The 23,346-nt window shown below is 35.3% G+C and overlaps 1 protein-coding gene across 5 annotated transcripts in view; it reads right to left on the reverse strand.

Annotated features, from left to right (window-relative positions):
- Positions 1 to 23,346, reverse strand: part of AGO3 (argonaute RISC catalytic component 3) — a 134,344-nt gene that overhangs the window by 59,057 nt on the left and 51,941 nt on the right. Inside the window, exon 1 of one of the 5 annotated variants that reach the window (XM_073902919.1) lies at positions 15,474 to 15,521. The exons of the other annotated variants lie outside the window; for them this stretch is intronic. The gene's annotated coding sequence lies outside the window, so the exon portion shown is untranslated. Of the gene's footprint in view, positions 1 to 15,473; positions 15,522 to 23,346 lie in introns of those variants that run through there. 5 annotated transcript variants of the gene reach the window in all.

The raw sequence follows: 23,346 nt of genomic DNA on the forward strand, positions 1-23,346 counted from the left end.
AATAAAAGTTAATTAAAAAAATTTTTTTTAACAAAAGATGGGTTGAAATCAGTGAGTACACCTGAATTAGGAGTTAATTTCAATGAGCAAAGATCTGCTTCTCTCTGCTGAATCTTTAACATTTTATAAGCCTAAGTATATAGGCATTTTATTCCTTCTTGCCCTTTCAAAACTAAGCTAACTGAAAAGAAATGTTTATGTTTAAAATTTAATCTATTAACAAAACACCCCTATAATGTATAAAAGGAAATAGCATACAACCATTTCTACAAATGATGATCCAAAAAAAGCATTAAATAAAATTCAACACCATAGCTAATACTTATACTGTATCAGGACCAGAAAAGAATTTCCTTAATTTGATAAAAGTTATCTATCAAAAATCTACGGTAAATTCAGCTTCATTTATTAGAATGTTCTAGTTAGTGCAGTAATACAAGTTAGAGAAATAAAAGGTACAAAGACTAGAAAGGGAAAATTATTTTTCTTCACAAATATGATTACCTACATAGAAAACCCAATAAAATCTACAAATTAGAGAATTAATGAGAGTTAAGCAAGGTTGCTAGACTTAAGGTCCATATATGAAAATAGGTTACCTTCTTGTATATATTGGCAATCAACTTAAAATGTAATTCAAAAAAAATACAAGTTAAAATTACAACAAAAAACAGTAGGACTTGGGATGAAATCCAAACAAAATATGTATAAGACCTAGAGAAGTAATAGGTATCTTTTTTGGGGGGGAGAGAAGTAATAGGTATCTTTGCTATTGGAAAATATTACAGAAGATTTAAAAAATGGAGTAATATACCTTATTCACGTAAGTTATTCCCAAATTAATCTGCAAATTCAAAGCAATTTCAATCAAAATACTGACCGGATATAACCCCCTTGACCTCTGGAAATTAAGAAGCACATCCTAAAATTAACACAAAAAAGCAACAAAACAAGAATAGCCAAGACAGTTTTTAAGACTGAGGTCTGTCCTGTCATTCATCAAGATTTATTATAATCCTTTTCAAGTCAAGAGACTGTGAGGATACACAGACTAGCAGAACAGACTTGAAAGCCTTCCTCACACTATATACAAATTCCTGTTCAGAGAACTACGTAGGAAAAGAAAAATAAGCATTTAGAAGAAAATATAGAGTATCTTTATGATCTTGGAGGTAAGAAAGAATTTCTTAAACAAAGATACAAAAACTACAAACCATTGAAACTATAAAAATTTTTAAAAATATATAAACTATAAAAAACTATAAACAAACTATGAAAGAAAACTGTAAGAAAGAAACCCACAAAGCAAAACAAACAAAAAACAACCAAACCCCAGGCTATAGATTGGTAGAGGACATGTGTAGTACCTCTAACAAATAGTTTAGAATATGTAATGAGTTCCTAAAATCAAGATAAAATAAAAGTGGCAAATGACATCAGCTGGCATTTCATAAAACAGAAACCTAAATGTCAAAACCCATAAATCTTCCTGAATTATCTTATGTGTAATTAAGGAAATACACATAAGAATACTGACCTATCATTTTACACCATTCAAGATGGGCAAAGAATTTCAAGACCTAGAACACAAACTGACAAGCCAATGGAAAATTGAAAGCTCTTGTGCAAACTGTAGGGATATAAACTGATACAGTTAGGAGAGAAAACAGTAACATACAATAAATTTGAAGATATGCTTAATTTTTAATCCATCAGTTCCACTATATTGAAATACACTCTAGAGAAATTCCTTATCTGCAAAAGGAGGCATGAGTAAGAATGCTTATTTTAGGTTGTTTTTAACAGTAAAAAGAATGGAAACAACCAAAATATCCATTAGTAAAATGGATAAATTTGGAGTATATGCATATAATTAAAATTGACTAGGCAGCTGTTAGAATTCAGATAAATAAAACTGAGAAATAAAATACAGACACTATTGAGAGGACTTTGGTCCTCTCAAAGTCCTGGAAAAGGAGATACTGTCTACTACTTAGACTGCCAGTATCTAAATATGCATAATCTACAACTAAGGAAAAAGAAATTCACGAAAAAAAACTATGTCTAGAATACCAGTAGGATAGACTTTCAATTCATCAACACAGATGTCTGAATTTATTAAGGTCATTTAAATTTCATTAAGGTTTTATTTTTATTTTTTTTTTTAAAGATTTTATTTATTTGACAGAGTCACAGTGCGAGACAGAACACAAGCAGGGGCGTGGGAGAGGGAGAAGCAGGCTTCCCGCGAAGCAGAGAGCCCGATGTGGGACCCTGGGATCATGACCTGAGCCGAAGGCAGACACTTAACCGACTGAGCCACCCTGGCGCCCCTCATTAAGTTTTTATAATACACTCTATAACACTCATATATCTTTTAATAGATTAATAAATGATAGAAATTTTTGTGGTTAGAAATGCATCCTTTAATTTCTCTTGTTCGTTGCATTTTTTTTTAAACTAAGTTTATTTTCTTCTTTTCATGGGTAAAAGTGTTAGAATAATAAAAAAAGGATAGGCTTTAAAATAAAATAGACAGATTTTGATTCTAGGTCTAACACTTACTAATTATGATTTCCCTGAATTTCTATTTGTTCATCTGTAAAATTAAAAGAATACCTACTACTCACAGCATTAGGGTAGAGATTCCATGCAAAGTACCTATTTGTACCCTAGGAGCTCAATAAAGCTTCTGTTCTTATTTTTGAACTGTCTACTCATGTCATTTGTTCTCTGATCGACTGGTCTTAATTCTAGGCAAAATCATTTTGTTAATGCAAACTAACTCCTTGAAGAGGTTTTATGGGAGAATTTTTCCTGAAGAAGGGATTAGAATTCTTAAGTTTGTGTTTTACTGTTTCAAAAGACATGGCAGAAAATAACAGATAAGAAAGTAATAAATATTTGCCATATTTAAAATAACTAGGACTACCAAATGAGACCAAGGACAAATGAATAGTAGAGCAGTAAACAACATTGGAGCTGGTAAAAAGATAATCATAATTATTTTTTAATGTACACCTACTACCTCCTGAGAGGTTATATGGTATGGATGTTATCTGCCTCAATTATATAGGCTTACTCCCATGGCTCTGAAAGTATGAGAACACAATTTAAGACTACTCATTACCCAATGCCTTTTTATGGTTATAATTAGTGAGCACTTAAGAAACCATGTTAAACATCCTTCCATTTCCTATTATCACCTAGCAAAATATTATTAACATAGTACTCAGGAGATATTGATAAAGATTTTTTTCTAATTTTAATGTAAAATATCACATATTAAGTAAGGTATATGAAATATAAATGTGTCACTTATATTTTTATACAGTAAATATCTACAAAACCAACGCTGGATCAACAATATTGCCCGTATTTTAGAAACCTCTTCCCTAGCCCTTTTCCAATTCTAACTTCCCCTCTTCTTCAAAGGTAACCAAAGTCCTGACTTTCATGGTAATCACTTCTTTTTCTTTAAATTTACAACTTAAGTACAGATTCCTAAATAGTTTAGTTTTCCTAGTTCTTGAACTTTGTGTAACTAGAAATACAAAGCATGTCATCTTTTTTTTTTTATTAACCAATTCTTTTTTTTTTTTTTTTTAATATTTTTTTTTTTTTTTTTGACAGAGAGAGACACAGCGAGAGAGGGAACACAAGCAGGGGGAGTGGGAGAAGGAGAAGCAGGCTTCCCGCCGAGCAGGGAGCCCGATGCGGGGCTCGATCCCAGGACCCTGGGATCATGACCTGAGCCGAAGGCAGACGCTTAATGACTGAGCCACCCAGGCGCCCCAAAGCATGTCATCTTTTGAGACTGTTGCTATGGACTGTCTCTAGCTCATCTATATTAAATGTAAACAGTTTCTTCATTTTCACTTCTCTAACACTCTGGTAAAGAAATAAAGTTTATTGGGGTACCTGGATGGCTCAGTCAGTTGAGTGTCCTACTCTGGATTTTGGCTCAGGTCATGATCTCAGGGTTTTGAGATTGAGCCCCAGCTCAGGCTCTGTGCTGCACATGGAGCCTGCTTGGGATTCTCTTTCCCTCTCCCCCAACCCTCTAAAAAAAAAAAAAATTATATATATATATATATAGTAGTAAACTATATATAGTTTATTAATGTATGGACATTTATGTTGGTACTTTCCTTTGGTTACTAGAATGTTATGAACATTCCTATATTTGGTCTTTTTTGATGCACATACAGACATAAATTTCTCTAGTAGAAAGGGCTCCATCTAAAATTAAAATTGCTGAGTCATGAAGGATATGTATATCTAATTTTCCTAGATAATGCCAAACTCTTCAAAGTGGTTTTAACAACTGACCCTCTCATAAGCAATGTATGTCATTTTTGTGCTCAATTCTAACCATTGGTAAAGCCAGACGTGAATTTTAGCCTTTCTGGTGGGTTATGTAGGGATACCTTCCTTTTAAAAAAGGATTTTCAGCCTTACATATAATAAAATGCGTGTAAGTGTAAAGTTCAATGATTTTGACCAACGCATACATTTATGCTATTACCACCCCAATCAAGAACGAACCTTTCCATCACCCCAGAAAGTACTCTCCTGCCTCTACGTTATCAGTTCCTTCGGTATCTGCCCCAGGCAGACACACATCAGATTCCTTTCATAATAGATTAACTGGATCCAAAATTCTACATAAATGGAATTATACTATATATATCATTTTTGAGTTTGGCTTCTTTTGCCCATTTTAATTACTTGAGATTCATACTGTTGTATAAATTAGTTCTCTTTTTAAAAAGTAGGCTCCATGTCCACGGTGGAGCCCATTGCGGGGCTTGAACTCACGATCAAGACTTGAGCTGAGATCAAGAGTTAGATGCTTAATTGACTGAGCCACCCAGGTGCCCCAGTAGTTAGTTCTTTCTAATTGCTGAGTAGTAGTTCATTGTATGAGCAGATCACAATTTGTTTCTCCATTCTCTTGTTTTTAGATATTTGGGTTGTTTCCAGTTTCTAGTTATTACGAACAGGCAAACATACACAAATCTTTGTATGACTTTTTTCATTTGTCTTGGGGAAAGGCCTAGGAATAAAACTTGTGGGTCATAAGACAAGAACATGTTTAACTTTAAAAGACTGTGCCAAATCTTTTTCCAAGTGGTTGTACAATTTACACTCCTACCATTTCCAGTTGCTCCACATCTTTGCCAATATTGGTATTGCCAGTCTTTTTAATTTAGCCCATGTAGTGGGTGTAAAGTGAGATCTCATTGTGGGTATTTGCATTTCTCAGATGAGCAATGATGTTTAGTATCCTCTAAGTGCTTATTTACCACTCACATACATCTTTTGTGAAGTGTCAGCCTCTGACCACTTTTTTAAATTGTCTGGTACAAGTTTTTCATATATTCTGGACACAAATCTTTTTTTTTTTTTATATTTTATTTATTTGACAGAGACAGAGCACAAGCAGGGGGAGTAGCAGGGAGAGGGAGAAGCAGACTCCCCGCCAAACTGGGAGCCTGATGTGGGGATCGATCCCAGAACCCTGGGATCATGACCTGAGCTGAAGGTAGACACTTAACCAACTGAGCCACCCAGGCGCCCCAAATCTTTTGTTTAGCTATATATTTTGCAAATGTTTTCTCCCAGTAATTGCTTAAATTTTCTGAAGAGGGGGTTTTCATTCAGGTTTCCAATACATCAAGAAATCTTTCACTCTAAGGATATGAGTATTGTTCCTGTTTTCTTAGAAATTTGCCAGTTTTAGCTTTATGTTTTGGCCTGTGATATACCTAGAATTAATTCTTGAGTATTGTGTCAAGTAGGGGTTGTTTATTCTTTTATACACATATCCAGTTGTTTTTGCATCATTTATTGACTATCCTTTCCTCACTGAATTATATTGTCCCATCAAATATTAGTCAACCACAAGAGCAGGCCTACTTCTGTATCTATTCTAATTGCTTCTCAGCCTGTGATGATCTAAGATCAAGTATCTTAGAAAAAAAAAGATCAAGTATCTGTAGTTATTCTATAACTCGATTTACATGTCGACCTTCACCCCAACATCAGTTTTGATTACTATAGCTTTACAGCATATCTTTAATACCAGGTAGTATGTATCTTCCCACTTTGTGCTTCTTCAGAATGTTTTTGGCTATTCTAGGTTCTTTGTATTTCCATATAAATCTTACAAAGACTCAGATTGTCAACTTCTATTTTAAAAAAATCTGATGAAATTTCCATTGGGACTGTGTTGAGTCTATAGGTCAATTTGGGGGGAATGGACTTTTTTTTTTTAAGTTTTATTCATCTATTCTAAGGGGGGGAAGGAGAACTCGTGGGTGAGTGGGGGAGGGGAGGGAGAGGAAAAGGGAGAGAAATCGCCAAGTAGACTCCCTGCAGAGTGCAAAGTCCGAGACGGGGCTTGATCCCAGGACCCAGAGATCATGACTCCAGAGGAAACCAAGAGTTGGACGCTCAATTGACTGACCCACCCAGGAGCCCCATTGGAATAATGGGACATCTTAACAATTTGAGGGTTCTGGTCCAAGAACATGGTTATCTTTCTCTATTTATATCTTCCTTGTCTTTCTCAGGAATGCTAAATTTAGCTTTCAGTATAGAAGCCTTGCACATCTTTCTTTAGTCTCTTCCTAAATATTACATTTTTTGGTATTTTTATTTTTCTAACTGTTGAATGCTAGTATTATTTCTTGTTATACTGCTTGTATTGATTTTTGTACATGCTATTTGTATCCTTGCTAAATTCATCTATTAATTCTAGCAGAGTTTTTTGGGGGTAGATTCATTAGGAGTTTTTATGTAGAGAATTAGGTCTTCAAACAGGGATAGTTTTATTTCTTCCTTTACAATATTATGTCTTTATTTTTTGCCTCACTGCATTAGTTTGGACCATTAGCACAATATTGAATCAGTAGTGAAAAGCAAGTATCCTTGCCTTGTTCTTCATCTTAAGAGCAAAAGCATTCCATCTTTTTAACTTTTATGATGCCTATTATGTTTTTCTAGATGCTTTTATCAAGTTGAAGAAGTTTCCTTTTATTGCTAGTTTATTGTAGATTTTTATCATGAGAATATTAAAATGTGTCAAATGATTTTTCTGTCTATTGAGAGGATTATATTGTTTTTGTCGTGTCAGTATCACAGGTATACTAGCTTCATAAAATGAGTTGGAAAGTCTTTCCTCCTCTAGTTCCTGAATTTGTGAAAGATTGGTACTATTTTTTCCTTAAATGTTAGATAAAATTCACCAGTTAAATCACTGGAGTTTTCAAGGGATTATGAACTTAATAGATACAGAGCTATTCAGATTACTCTTCCAAATCAATTTCTGTAAAGTTCTGTGTAAGTTATCAAATTAACTGGTATAAAGTTCATAACATTTCCTTATTAATCTTTCAATTCTGAAAGTTCTTTAGCGATATCCTCTCTTTCCTTCCTCATACTAATCTGTTTTTTCTATTTTTCTTGATGAGTCTTTTTTTTAAGATTTTATTTGACAGAGACAGCGAGAGAGGGAACACAAGCAGGGGAAGTGGGAGAGGAAGAAGCAGGCTTTCCGCTGAGCAGGGAACCAGACTTGGGGCTCGATCCCAGGACCCCGGGATCACGACCTGAGCTGAAGGCAGACACTTAACGACTGAGCCACCCAGGTTCTCCTTTTCTTGATTAGTCTTGTTAGGATTTTATTAATTTTATCAAAAGAACCAACTTTGGGCTTCATGCATTTTTTAATTAATTTTTGTTCTGATCTTTATTATTTCTTACCCTCTACTTGGATTTTTTTTTTTTTAAGCTTTATTTGACAGAGAGAGAGCGAGAGCGAGAGCAAGTGCGAGCACAAGCAGGGGGAGCAGCAGAGGGAGAGGGAGAAACAGGCTCTCTGCTGAGCAGAGAGCCCGATGCTGGCCTCGATCCCAGGACCCCAGGATCATGACCTGAGCCACCCATGCGCCCAATTTGTTCTTTAGCTTAAGACAGAAACTTTGTGTGATACCCAGCCTCCGAGATGTCCCTACTAAGTCTTGCCTTGTGGGATTCACACCTTTGTGTAAGTCATTCCTACACTGAACATAACTATCGGTATAACTAACAGGATATTATGAAAATGGCGGAATGTAACTTTCAACGCTAGGCCTTAAAGTCATTATAGCTTCTACCTCGCTCTATCATGGATTACTTGCTCCAGAGAAAGACACTCACAATATTGTGAGGACACTTAACCAAACCTACGGAGAGATGCATGTGGCAAGGAACTATGCCTTTATCACAAACTTGTAATCAACTGAGTTTTATAGACGTTAAACAAGACTTAAATCATCCATGTAAACATTTATTAAGTACCTACTGTATCACGAACTCCCTTACGGGTTGAAATTTAGAGGTGACCCAAAGCCTCTGCCCTTTAAGAACAGATTCTGGGTTAAGACAGCAGATTAACAACAAGCAGTTCATTTCATTCCTTCCCCAATCCCCAAACTCTACTATAACTATGGTTATATGGTGAGAAATTTTAAAATAATCTTAGAAGGAGTGGAGAACAGAAAACAGGAAATCCATCAACATTTTAGAAGATGAAAAATGAGTGGACAGGTTGTAACTGACCAAGAATGAAATCCCAAGGCAGCTATGTTGGGAAAGATAAGAACCAACTGTATTTACACTATAAAATCTTCAAAAGACATGAGCAGTGGCAGCACTAAGTACCTCTGAACTGGTGACAGAATTGGAGAGGTGCAGAAAAATAAAGAGGAAAGCTGTTTGAGAAGCAGGTAGAGTCCTACATCCCTTGTCTAGCTCCACATTGCTGAACAACTGCCCCTTTGTCATCCCTGCATAAATCTGGAGGCTTATTCTCTGGAAAAAAAAGGAAAGGCTCTTTGGAGGGAGCATGTCAGGCACAGTTGCAGGCACAGGACTGTACCAAAAACAAGGGATTAAATGACTATAAACATTAAATGCTGAATGTAGACATTCTCCCAACTAGAATGTCCAACTTGGCTTCCAGAATGTAGACAATGAGACTGTTATCCTTGAGGCAGAAGCTCAGAAGACTCATCTTTGAGTAACTTGACCAGCCAAGGAAAGAGAATTGAGGATACAAATGAGGTCCCCTAACAGCCCAGTGAAATCACCCTATGATGAAGCTCAGTCAAAAGGCCCCACTGATGCATTCAGAGCATCTAGTCAGTGTTTTAGACTTCCAATGAATCATGAGTAGATAATCAAGGATAGTGTGTGTCTGAGGAAAGCCTCCAATATGGAAGACAGAGATCAAAACAAAAGGAGTCTGGAGGAAGCATAAATATGTGCAGAAAAAAGAAAACTCCAAAATAAATTATTCTCTGTGAGCTAAGAGAGGATACTGCAATTGTGAAACAATAAGAGTATCGTACAACAACATTCAGGAAATAAAAAAGAACTACTAGAAAAGAACAACATAATAGCAGAAATGAAAATGAATAAAGGGTTAAAAGACGAAGTTGAGGAAATTTTCCAGAAGGTAAAGCAAAATAAATGAAACAAAAAGACAATGGATACATACCTAAAATGGGTAAATTTTATGGTATGTACAAAAAAAATCTCACTAAAGCTATTTAAAAAGTGCAGCACTGCTTTCAAATTTTTGAAGGAAAATTATTTCTAACATAGAAACCCAGCTAAACTATCATTTAAGTTTGTTTTCCAGTGTGTAGGTGTCACAATATTTGCCTCTTGTATACCCTTTTCTCATGAAACTTTTGAACAATAAGAAAAGGAAGGAGGGGTGGAGAAGAAAAAGGATATAGGAAACAGAAGATGAATAAAGGAAAAGGACAAAATTCTCCAGAGGGATAGTGATGTGAGATTCTAAGAGGACAGCTATGTACCAGATATGAAGGGCATACTCAATGAGCTGAAACTGTGTGAATCAAGAAACAGATTGGATGAAGACTGTCACTGAGATTTCTGCTGCCATTATTCTGTTTTTATAATATGAGGATAGTCTGGGTAAGCTTGACACAGATATATTTACTTTGCCTGGCTAAACCATATGTTGATAAAGTTCTTGTCCTGCTGCCTGAAATCAGACTCTCATTACAACCTCAAGAAACATTCTGCTTTGATCTACTGCTGAGAGGACTAATTTGAATATTATAAATTATTTCTTAGTCTTAGAAATCTTATACCCAAACTCAAGACAAATATATGAAGCAAGCACACTAATATTGTGATTAATAAATTACTTACTAGAAATCTGTTTTCCTTGCAAAGGAAGCATATTCAGGGTGAACTTTTGACTCTTAAGCAGAATAAATTACAATTACTAAATTCTACAACAATTTATATATTTCATTTTCTTCTAAGAGCAAAATAGATAGTGAATGTTTTACAGAAGGCTACTCTTACTAAAAAAGCACAGTCAGTAAATAAAAATAACATAACGTTTCTCATCCTGGGTTTGAGATCTGTCTGCTAGGAATCTTGCTTCTTATGGGATGCAGTACAGAGTTGTGAATATTAAGGACATAACTTTGGCATCAGAAGTTGACCTCTACCATATAAAAGTAAACCACGTGACCTTGAGCCTTAAATATAAGCTATGGTTTTATTCAAATATAGGTTTAATAGGTTATACTACATTGTTAAAATCAAAAACAAATGGACATCAGCCTTGAAAATTCCCTGAGCAGACAAAACCAGTGTAGTCATACAAACAAAGCTTAATGTAGCTTATCTTGCAAGACTAACTTGACCTGGGTCATTTCTTGCTCATGACTCTGAAAAGCATAAGCAAAACTTAAACTGTAAAAAAAAAAAAACAAAAATAAAAACAAAAAACTTAAATTGTTTCCCAAGGTTCATATAAGATAACCACTGACCAACTCCCTATGATTTAAGAAAATTCTAATTTTGGGGTGCCTAGGTGGCTCAGTTGTTAAGCCTCTGCCTTCGGCTCAGGTCATGATCCCAGCATCCTGGGATCAAGCCCCGCATCAGGGGCTTCTCTCTCTCCCACTCCCCCTGCTTGTGTTCCCTCTCTCGCTGTGTCTCTGTCAAAATAAAATAAACTCTTAAAAAAAAAAAAGAAAATTCTACTTTTATAACCAATCACTGAAGAATAAACAATTACTGCTTTCTCTCTATATAAACTGCTTTATAACAATAGGTTCCTGAGTCTCATTCCATGTTTTGGCTTGAACGCTCCCAGTTTGCAAACTGTTTTTGGTGGTTGTACAATAAACTTTTATTAATTATTACTTTGGTAATTCATTATTTTTACTTCTGTTATTTCTGAACTTTTCACAAACATATAGATTATTTAACATAAATATTAAATAAAAACTATGTGACTTTTAGAAAGAGAAAGTCAATTTAGAGAGAGAAAGCTTATAGAGATTTTTTTCTCTCTAAACTTAACTCATATAACTGTGGTAGAGTTTATATGAGATAATTAATGTAAAATGCTTAGCATTCTATCTGGTATATAATGAGTGGTAAATAAAAGTATCTTAAAGGAAATACAACTAATAAATACCACACATTCACTGTGATGGTTTTAAAAATGCAGGAATTATAATAATAAAATGCAAGCTGCAAATGGGTTTGGCTTAAATGCAGGCTAAATCAAAAATATATTCCACATATCATTGAATCTAAGACACCAGTGATGGTAAGGTACATCAGTATTTTAAAAAGAAACTTGCCAGTTAAACTGTTGACAAACCATCAACAGTAAGACATCTCCCAATTTCAGAGATGATACATGAAGAAAAAATATTTTTGAGTCTTAGATTGGCAAAATTACCTAAGTCTAATTACATAGTTGAGAGAATATTAAATACCACAAAAACAATCACTCTGAAGACAAGATTAAGTCACATAATTAGAATTAAATTGCTCTCTAAGAGTACTCTTCACTCTTCCATTCTTACTTCCACTACCAATTTCACCTAGAGGGAATCTTTCATTTTCTCAGAGAAATGTTCCACAAACCCTGAGACTAGAATGGATCCCTGTTATATGCTCCCATTATACTCAGCACTTCTCCTTCGTAATACTTACATTGCTTAATACTAGTCTTTTCCAGTAGATTTCAAGTTCAACAAGGGCTGTTTTGTTCAGTGCAATTTACCAAGCACAAGGGATGCAAAATCAAATCACACAGAAAAAAAAAATGAAACATGCACGTCAGGTGGTCAGTGCAATATTTTCACTCGTTATTTTTCACAGCAGCACTACATTTTACTGGCAATTAAGAAGTAAATCCGGGAGCCTAAGTGGCTGAGTTGGTTAAGCGTCTGCCTTCTGCTCAGGTCATAATCCCAAGGTCCTAGGATCGAGTCCCTGCTCAGCGATGAGTCTGCTTCTCCCCCTCCTTCCCACTCATGCTCTATCTCTGTCTCTCTCAAATAAATAAATATATATAAAAAACTTTTAATTTTTACAAATCTGATGGGTGTGAAATGGAACCTTTTTTATTTCATTTGCATTTTCCTGATTACTAATGAATTCGAGAATCTGATTTTCACATGTTTATTGGTCATTTGGGTTTCCTCTTTTCTGAACTGTTTTTATCTTTTCTTTTTTTTTTTTTAAGATTTTATTTATTTATTTGACAGAGAGACACAGCGAGAGAGGGAACACAAGCAGGGGGAGTGGGAGAGGAAGAAGCAGGCTTCCAGCTGAGCAGGGAGCCCAATGCGGGGCTCGATCCCAGGTCCCTGGGATCATGACCTGAGCCAAAGGCAGACGCTTAACGACTGAGCCACCCAGGTGCCCCTGAACTACCTGTTTTTCTATTGATATGTCCTTATATTTTGTAAAGCTCTTGGTTATATGTATTGCAAATATTCTAGCATTTTAACTTTGTTTATGATTATCTTTATAACATACAAGTTTTAAATTTTGATGAAGTCAAGTTTATCAGTATTATCTTTTATGATTTATACATTTTACGTTTTGTCCAACATTAGAGATACTCACTTATATTTTTCTAAAAAGAATTCCAAAGTTTTGCATTACGCATTTAGAATTAAAATACACCTAGAAACAGATTTTGGATGTGATGTGGGATGTGTTTATTTTTTTCATGCAGTCAACTGTATAAACGCCATTTATTAAATATTCTTTTTCTTCAATGATATGAAATGCTGCCTGACCTTTTACAAAGTTTCCATATACACATGTGGCTTATTTCTAGGCTCCGTATCCTGCTTCACTGATCTGTCTGTCCCTGCACTTAAAGTAGTGTGGAATAATAATTGTTATAGTTTTAAAATGAAGAGGGCAATTCCTCCTTCTTTATTCTTCTTTAAAATTATATTGGCTTAAAAAAATTATATTGGCTTTTCTTGGTCTTTTTTTCCCCATATAAACCTTAATATTGGGGCACCTGGGTGGCTCAGTTGTTAAGCGTCTGCCTTCGGCTCAGGTCAGGATCCCAGGGTCCTGGGATCGAGCCCCGCATTGGGCTCCCTGCTCCACAGGAGGCCTGCTTCTCCCTCTCCCACTCCCCCTGCTTTGTTCCCTCTCTCGCTACCTCTCTCTGTCAAATATATAAATAAATAAATAAATCCTTAAAAAAAACCCCACAACTTAATATTTACTGATCAAGTTTCATGATATACCCTACTGGGATTTTATTTAAAATTGCATTTACAGATTAATTTTGCAAAAACTGGTATCTTACCAAATTGAGTCTTCTCAGTTTCATTCATTTAGATTTTCTCTTTTATCTTTCAATCGAGTTTTATTTTAGAGACCTCTCAAAAATCTCTTATTCCTATGTACCACCTTTTCAATCCAAACTCTTGATCTCATTGTATCACTCACTCTTCCAAATATTTTTCTAACTTTCCAGGATAATTTGGATGCTCCTCCTCTATGTTCTTGGTTTTATCTATTCATCATTTGCTTGATATGACCAAGAATTGTGCTAAGCATGGAGGGTACCTACACTGGTGATTAAGATGGACAGTCCCTAGCTTTGTGGAGCTTTCATTCTAACAGGAGACAAAGAACAATAAACACTTATAATCCCGAGTGATTCACATGCTATATTACAGGGGGAGTACACTGTGCTATGGGAATACATAAAAGAAATACCTAACTGAGACTTGGGGGATGGCTGGATGTGGGGGGGGGAGAAGGGTGTCAAATACTGCTTCTCAAGGAAGTAACATGTAGACTGAAACCTGTAAGAAGAACAGAAGTTAGCAAACACAAAATAACTAAAATATCATAGTCCTGATATCCTTGCTTTATTCTTGATTTTATTGGAAAAGTTCCCACTGCTTAACTGTGAAATCATCTACTTTTTGAATATGTTTCCTCCCTTGGCTTCCCTGACACCATTTTTTGGCTCTCATACTGCCTGTGATAATCATTAACTGCTCACTGGTCTTCTTCCTTCCTTAAATGCTAGTATTCCCCATGGATTTATCCTCCTCATTCCTGTTTTAAATACTATTCCTAAAGAAGTTTTTCCATTTCTACAGTTTCAAATATGAATTTATATACTGAAGAGTTCCCAAACTTCTACTTCTAGCTCCCACCACTACAGATTTTCATGTCTGCATTTCCAACTACATATTACAGTCTCTATCCATATGTCCCAGAAGATCTTCAAGCTTTGGACATATTAATATTTGATCTATTTATATGGTATGTACTGCCAACTAACCAGCAATAGCAGATCTATCTCCCAATTCAATTGACAGCATTACCATTCACATCTGATATGAATGAGTCACTATTCTGATTATATGTTGGTGAATATGCCCTTCTTGGAAGCTGGTTTATAATATAACATAGTCACTGAGCCTGAAGGGTTGGGAACATGAAGATTGTTTCAAAGACTGAATAATTGTGCAGGCCAGATATATTTTTGTTTTTTTAATGCATCAACTTGGCTGTGCTACTAGTTGTTAGCTATTCAAACATTAATCTAGGTAATGCTGTGAAAGTGTATTATAGATGTAATTAAAATCCATAATCAGTTGACTATGTAAACGAGATTATCCTGGATAATTTGTGTGGGCCTCGTTCAGTCAGTGGAAAGGCCTTACAGCAGGGCTGGTGCTTCCTCAAGAGAGAGAGAGGAGAACTTCCACCTATGAACAGCAGCTTCAGTCCATGCCCACAAGTCCCAGTCTGCCCTTCCTGACAGCCTATTCTACGGATTTCAGACTTGCCTTGCTAGCCCCTACAACTGTGTAAACCAAATCTCTCTCTCTCTAGATCTCCTACTGGTTCTGCTTCTCTGGCTGAACCTGACAAATATACCAGGTTTATAAGTTTATTTCCAAAAACAATTCCTTCAAAAACCTAGTAAACCTTCTGGTCTATTCATTTCCACTCAGGGCCATGTGCCAGTAACTATACCCAAAGTTTTTCTGGACATGGTTCTTAAACTTACTGTTTCAACTTATTCCTTATAATATGGTTCCTTTCTCTCCATCCCACATTAGACCATCACCATCTCTTACCTGAACTAGTGATTGAAAAAGCCTCCTAACTGGCTTCTGAGATTAGTTTTTTCTCCTCTATCTATTCTCCACACTGCTGCCAGAGGTCTCTTTCTGGAAAACAAATATGATCATGTCACTATCCTTCTTAAAAACTTTTCAAGTCTTCCTACCTACAGAATAAATTTGTTTTCTATTTCATTAATTTCTGTTTTAACTCTTATTTCCTTCTATTTGCTTTGCATTTATTTTTTATTTTTATAACTTACTGAGATGAATACTTAGGTCATTGATGCTTTTCTTCTTTTCTAAAAGACATTTAAAGTTTTAAATTCTCTCTACGCATTGTTTTAGCTAACCATACCAGTTCTGATATGTATTATTTTCATTATCATTAAGTTCAAAATATTTAAAATTTTCTTTGCAATTTATATGACCAATGGGTTATTTAGAAATTATTTAATAATATCCAAAGCTAGACTTTAAATTCCAGTAAGAAAATAGCGATTTACTTCCAAATTTTCCCATTTTCCTCCTAGAACCCAATATAGAACAACAAAGAGAATGTTTTTAAAAAGAAAAGAAAACCCCTCTACATATTTGGTGAACCCAGGATACAGTAAAAAACTGAAATACCAAATTATAAGTGAATATGGCCCAAAGTACTTGGGACTGGTAGAACCTATACAAGGGAGAAGACAAGAAATATGAAAAGAGCCTAGAAAAGGAACAGCAAATTCTCACTCCCAGAAATAGAGAGTCCTATGTCTAACTGGGAACTGCAATGTTTAGAACTGAGACTGACCGGGGGAATCTCAGGAGAAAGTAGAAAAATGAGGTATAGAAAGTGCCATGAGAATGAGTGGAGGGTGGTCTAGAAGTGACAGATCTCAGACACTAGTACTCCTTTAAAAGCAAGGCATGCCCTTTTCATCTGTAATTTCAAACTTACAGAAAAGTTCACAGAACACCATAAAGAATTCCTGTATACCCTTCAAAAATTCTGTTAACATTTGAAGCAGGCAGGTTAAAAGGCAGGAGTTGTATCCGTTGGTAGCAGAAACTAGTAAGGACCTGGTGGCTAGTAGCTCACACCTCATATATATGTAAATTACTAAGAGGCAAAGGAGATGTAGCTATATTTTGAAGAAAGAATCCATCAGAACAACAGAGGACAGAGGCCTTGAACAGAGAAACCTGGGAAATCACTTTGCTCCTAATGTCCTGTTCTTCTCTCCCCACTCCAGAATCTTCCAACAGGTGGTTTGGGAAAGCTCATCTCATTCAAATATGAGTAACAAAAAAGCGATAAGTATCCGCATAAAGACACCATAAAAAAGGTAAAACGGTACAACAGCCTTGACAAAGAAAATTCAACAGAAAATTATCACAAAGTAGATGAAAACCATAACACTACTTTTTAACATGAATTCAAAAACTTTTTTTTTTAAGATTATTTATTTTGAGAGCAAGAGTGCACACGTGAGCATATGTGCAAACAGTACAGGGGTAGGCAGGGCACAGAAGGAGAGGGAGAGAGAATCCTTAAGCAGACACCCCACAGAGCGGGGAGCCTGATGCAGGGCTCAATCTCAGGACCCTGAGTTCATGACCTGAGCTGAAATCAAGAGTCGGTAACTTAACTGACTGAGCCACTCAGGTGCCCCATGAATTAAAAAATTCTTAATACAGCTATTAGGAAAATCTCAGAAGGGTGGCTGGCTGGCTCAGTCAGAAAAGCATGGGACTCTTGATCTTGGGGTTGTGAGTTTGAGCCCTACGTCGGGTGTAGTAATTACTTAAACAAACATAAAAAAAAAAGAAAGAGAAAGAAAGTTTCAGAGCAGTAATCAAGAACTTAGGGAAGAGACAGCGAGTCAACAGGAAGAAGTAAAAACAAAAGTATTGCAGATCTGACTCACGAAAGAAATGGAAAAAAAGATTTTTAAAAGTTGAAAAATGTAAGCACATGGTAAAAATTACACTATAAAAGACACAGTAAGAAGCAAACAAAATAGTAATGTTTTAAAAGAAAATTAAAAAATTAAAAAAAAAAGACTTGAACCTACATTTTCAAAGGGAATCCTTTGAAAACTGATCTAAAATGGTCAACACCGACAAAAAAATCCAGTGAAATAAGTGTAAAAAATAATTTTAGCAACCAAAGAAAGCAGGTCCCTTCTAGGGGAAAGAAAATCAAGCTGATATCATACTTCTCTACTGAACATCAATAGAAGACAGGAGACAAATACTTAGAAGATACTGTAAGTCAATAATTTTATGTCTTAGACAAATAATCCTTCAGGAGTAAGGCTGTAAGTAAATGGTTTTCAGTATGTTAACACTTAGCTCTTATTCATAAGCCCTTCTCTTTTTGAGGAAACAACTAAATTAACAACACAGGGAAAAAATGTTAGTGAGGATGCAGAGAAAGGGGAACCCTCCTACACTATTGGTGGGAATGCAAGCTGCTGCAGCCACTCTGGAAAACAGTATGGAGGTGCCTCAAGAAGTTAAAACCAGAGCTACCCTACGACCCAGCAATTGCACTCCTGGGTATTTACCCCAAAGATACAGATGTAGTGAAAAGAAGGGGCACACGCACCTCAATGTTCTTGGCAGCAATGTCCACAATAGCCAAACTGTGGAAGGAGCCGAGATGTCCTTCAACAGATGAATGGATAAAGATGTGGTTCATATATATAATGGAATATTACTCAGCCATCAGAAAGGATGAATACCTACCATTTGCATCGACATGGATGGAACTGGAGGGTATTTTTTTTTTAATGTTTAATTTATTTGTCAGAGAGAGAGCACAAGCAGGGAGAGCTGCAGGCAGAGGGAGAAGCAGGCTCCTCACTGAGCAGGGAGCCCACATGGGGGGCTCGATCCCAGGACCCTGAGATCATGACCTGAGCCGAAGGCAGAAGCTTAACGACTGAGCCACCCAGGCGCCCCTGGAACTGGAGGGTATTATGCTAAATGAAATAAGTCAGTCAGAGAAAGACAATTGTGGAATACAAGGAATAGAGCAGAGGACCACAGGGGAAGGGAGGGAAAACTGAATGGGAAGAAATCAGAGAGGGAGACAAACCATGAGAGACTCTTGACTCTGGGAAACAAACTGAGGGTTGTGGAAAGGAGGGGTGGGGGGATGGGGTAACTGGGTGATGGGCATTAAGGAGGGCACGTGATCTGATGAGCACTGGTTGTTATACACAACTAATGAATCACTTGACAGTACATCAAAAACTAATGATGTACTACACATTGGTTATGTGAATTTAAATAAAAAAATAAACTACTACAAAACACACACACACAAAAGAAACAACTGAGGACAAACTGCAACCAACAGATGACAGGAAAAATTTCAGCAAAAGGACTGACAGCACAAATACACTTAATTGTAGATCTGAGATGAAAGCAAATGGATATATGGGTGACAGAATGGAATGCAACAATTCCTAACAATGTAGGAATAATAATATATACAAATAAATCAATGATAGTGGAAAACAAAAAGTAGAATAAACTCACTGACTGTACCTTATAGTAATAGACAGGAGTCAATGTTGAAAGTCAAATAGTAAAAGTTTAAACAAAATCATAAAGAACAATAAAATAATGGTATATTTGCTAAAACCAGTTAGTAAAGGAGGGAAGAAAGAAGGAAAGGAAGAGAAAAAAGCTAATTGTTACTTATTAAGGAAAAAAGACACTGCTTTAAAAGAGAGAAAGATGAGTGGTTAGCATAGCATATTATACAAACTTGTCCAATCACCATGCTGTATACCTGAAACTAATGTAACACTGTGTGTCAATGACACTTCAAAAAAAAAAAAATTTTAGTTAAAAAAAAAAGAAACAGGAGTATTATATGAAGGTATAAGTATAAAGGTTCACCACTAGTGGGAAAAATAACACTTCTTCTATTTAAAAAGCACACAGACCACTTGGAAGTTTCAAGAACACATATAATCAGAAAATATAAACTGATGTGACACAACTAAGACCAAGCATGTATGCCTTTCCTATCTATCCAGCTTAACTCATCCATTAACAGAAAAAAAGCTTTAGACTGACCCACATAGCAAAACCATTCTATGTCGTCTCCAAGATAGATTTGTGATTCACAAAGTATTAAAAAAGGTAAAGGAAAGGAAAAGTTAACAGATAGGATAAGGTTCACAAATACATGGATTGTAATCCTTTCATTAGATTATGCAGACTTTTAGCTCAAAGTATAAAAAGAAAGTCACTTTATCATTGTAAAGGGTACAATTCACAATGAAGAAAACAGGTGTATATAAGTCCTTAATAATACAGCAGCAACATTAAGAAAGTAGAAATCACAGGAGATATTAGGAGAAACACAATAATAATAGAATTTAAAAATTTTTCTCCCAGTCTGAGAGAACAAGTAAACAAAAATAACTCAAAAATGATCTAAAACAACATAACCAAAATGGTAAGCACTGATGGATATTCATTTAACTCTACCCTAATAACTGAATATATGTATTTTCAAATAGCTATCGAACTTTCACAAAAATTGACTATGTATTAGACTACAGAATATACCTCAACAAATCCTTCCTGAGAGAGAGAGAGAGAGAGCTCATGCACCTGTGAGCAGGGGGAGGAGCAAAGGGGGAGAGCGGGGAGGGGCAGAGGGAAAGATTCTCAAGCTGACTCTGCACTGAGTACGGAGCCTGATGCAGGGCTCAATCTCATGACCCTGAGATCATGACATGAGCTGAAACCAAGAGTTGGGACACTTAACCCAATGAGCCACCCAGGCACCCCTAGACTACAAAATATACCTCAACAAATTCTAAAAGGAGAAATACAAGCCATATTCTCTGATTAACAACCCACAAAACTAGAAATTTATAACAAAATTAGAAAATAAAAAGATCTTCAATCTGAAAATTTAAAAAGTCTCTCAGAATCATTTGGAGAAGAGGGAAAATACAAATAAAATTTGTGTTGTTTCTAGACAATAATAAAACTTCTACACATTAGAGGCTTTGGGATGTAGCTAAAATAGTGATCAGAAAAAAATTCAGTTTTAAATAATTTCATCATTAAAAAAATGAAAGTAAATGAGTTACTAATATAGCTCAAAAAGTCAGAAAAACAACTAAAGTAACAAAGTAGAAAAAAGTAGAGGAAAACATTTATAAAGCTAAAAGCAGAAATTAAGAATTTAGAAAACACAGAGCTAAAAAAAAAAAAGTTTCAAAAGCTATTTTGCCAGGTGGCTTGGGGGAGAGGGTGTTGAAACCAGTTATTTCAACTATTGTCTCTCAAGAGTAAAACAGACAAAACACAAATACACAAAATAAGAAATGGGGGGAAACCAGAGAAGTAGATACAATTTCAAAAAAAAAAAAAGAAACTATGTAAAACTCTCTAAAAAATCAAATACAGATAAAATAATTTTCTAATAAGACATAACCTACCAAAAATGAACCCCAAACTGAGCCTAAACAAATTGATTTTCACAAAATAAATGGAAGTTTTCAAAGAGCTACTACCAATCAAGCAAAACAAAATACACCATTCCACAAGATTTTATAGAATTCTACCAAATCTTAAGAGCTAACAATTTAAAAACTTGTACATCTTAGAAAATGAAAACTTCTAAATTTGAAAAACTTTGAAAAACTTCAAAACTTGAAAAAGATTACACAAAAAAAGATTACAGATCAAACTTACTTTTGCATTTTGATTAAAAAAGTAAAATATTAGCAAACAGAATACAGTATCACATTAAAAGAATCCAGAAACACAAGTTTGGTTCAATGTTTGTTAAAAAGACAAGAAATATCATATCATTAGCTCCACTGATCCTAAAAAGAAATCTGACAATAATAAAATAGGGATCAATAGATACTCTTACACATATACATACATATATGTATATATCATGCTTAAGGTAGAAACATTGGAAGCATTCCTTTCTACAGTAAGGAATAAAAAGAGGATGCCCACTAATCACTACTGCTTAACACTGTCCAATTAGTCAATATAATTTGGTAAGAAAAAAATCAGAAGTATAAAAATCCAAAGGAAGAGGTAAACCTATCACTATCTGTAGATGAAATGATTATAACTTAGAAATGCCAAGAAAATCACTTGAATAACTACTATAAACAAAAATGGAATTCAATAAGGCAGAGAGAAAAAGGTATACAGAAGTCAAAGGCCTTCATGTATGTAAACAATAACCAGTTAGAATCTATAAATCCATTTCATAGCAAAAAAAAGGGGGGGAAATATGTGCAAGATATGTGCAACTTTTATGTGAGGAAAACTTTAACAACACTCCTGAAGGAAACAAAAGTAATCTTGCACCAATAAAAAGGTACAGTGTTTTCTTGGACAGACTCAGTATCTTAAGACATGCCAATTTGTCCTAACAATTTATAAATGTAATGAGATTTCTATAAAAATAACAGCCCATCCTCCCAAACCCACTGGTGTTTCTACAGCTTACGTGGTAAAATAAATAAGAATAGGCTAAAAAAGCCTGAAGAGAAATTTGAGACTAGCTCTATAAAATACTTCAAGTCATAAAAGAAACGATTGGCTACTACATTAAAGTGTTTGTGTATATGTATTTACCATCGCCCCACCCCCAAAGACACAAAGTTCTACATGGCAAAATACAAAAACAAGACTGTATCAAAGGTTAAAAGACAAATAATCAGGGATAAATGCAATTCCTAACACAAGGGGCTAATCTCCTTAATTTAGAAAGCGCTCAGTAAATGAGAAAACTGAAAATCAAACAGAAAAAAAGGGCAAAGACATAAACAAACAGCTAATAAAAAAAGAAATAAGGTGACCCTTACACATGTGAAAATATGGCCAAATGCAAAATAAAAGTACATGAGGAAATGATTTCTTGCAAATCCAATTAATAGAATCTAGAGCTTGACATTTCTAGTGGCAATAAAACAGGTAGGCTCATTCACTGATGCAGAATATTTAGAACCTCTACAGAGGGCAATCTGCCAATAATGATCAAAACTACAAATACATTTGCCCTTGACCCATTAATCTTCCCTCCTGAAATCTATCCTAAAGATACATCTACATATATAGGAAACGATGTTCTGAAATGGGAAACAAAACAGTCCTCGTGTACATCAAAAGAGGACTTCTGAGATATAGCTCCTCGGTGACATTTCCACAATGGTAGAAGCAACTGAAAACAATGCAGAAACTATGTAGTGATCTGGAAAGATCTAGGGATCTTTGAAGGAATGGATGATTCCAGGTATAGGGTAGGAAATATAAGACGAGCCTGAAATATCCTCCTGTGTCAGAAAGCAAAAAAGCTATCAAAGACTAATAAATACAGAATTAGAAAAAATACCACTTGGTAATCGCTAGTGAAACAAATGATTTGGGTAACAATGATTACTGAATGGATTATTAGTAATTGAAAGGTTATCTGGGAGATTTACAATGAAGAGATCAGGCCTACTGATCTCTGAACCTACAGATCAATCTCAGTATCACTAAAATTGGAACCACTAGATACTGTGTGCCTCCTAATATGATACAATATGAAGTATGTATGAAGTATTCTGAACCAGAATTGAATCAAACTTCTAGGGCCAACTTTCATTTTTCAGGAAATACAGGGGACAGAGGACTAAGGTAATGACACCAGAAGAACAAAAGACAAATGTGGATTTTTGAATATTCTTCAAGACAAGTGGCAGAGTTTCTCTAACCAGTCAATGGCATTAAAGACAAAACAAAACAAGAAGAAGGAAATGGGACTACTGTTTAAAAGGCATTATCAGCCAAACATGATATGTGGATCTTATATAAAACTTTCTTACATACGATAATGGCATTATGACTATGT

The sequence above is a fragment of the Callorhinus ursinus genome, unplaced genomic scaffold (genome assembly GCF_003265705.2).
Source record: "Callorhinus ursinus isolate GAN/ISIS: 27379988/994484 unplaced genomic scaffold, GSC_fseal_2.0 scaffold18, whole genome shotgun sequence".
NCBI classification, from domain to species: domain Eukaryota; kingdom Metazoa; phylum Chordata; class Mammalia; order Carnivora; family Otariidae; genus Callorhinus; species Callorhinus ursinus.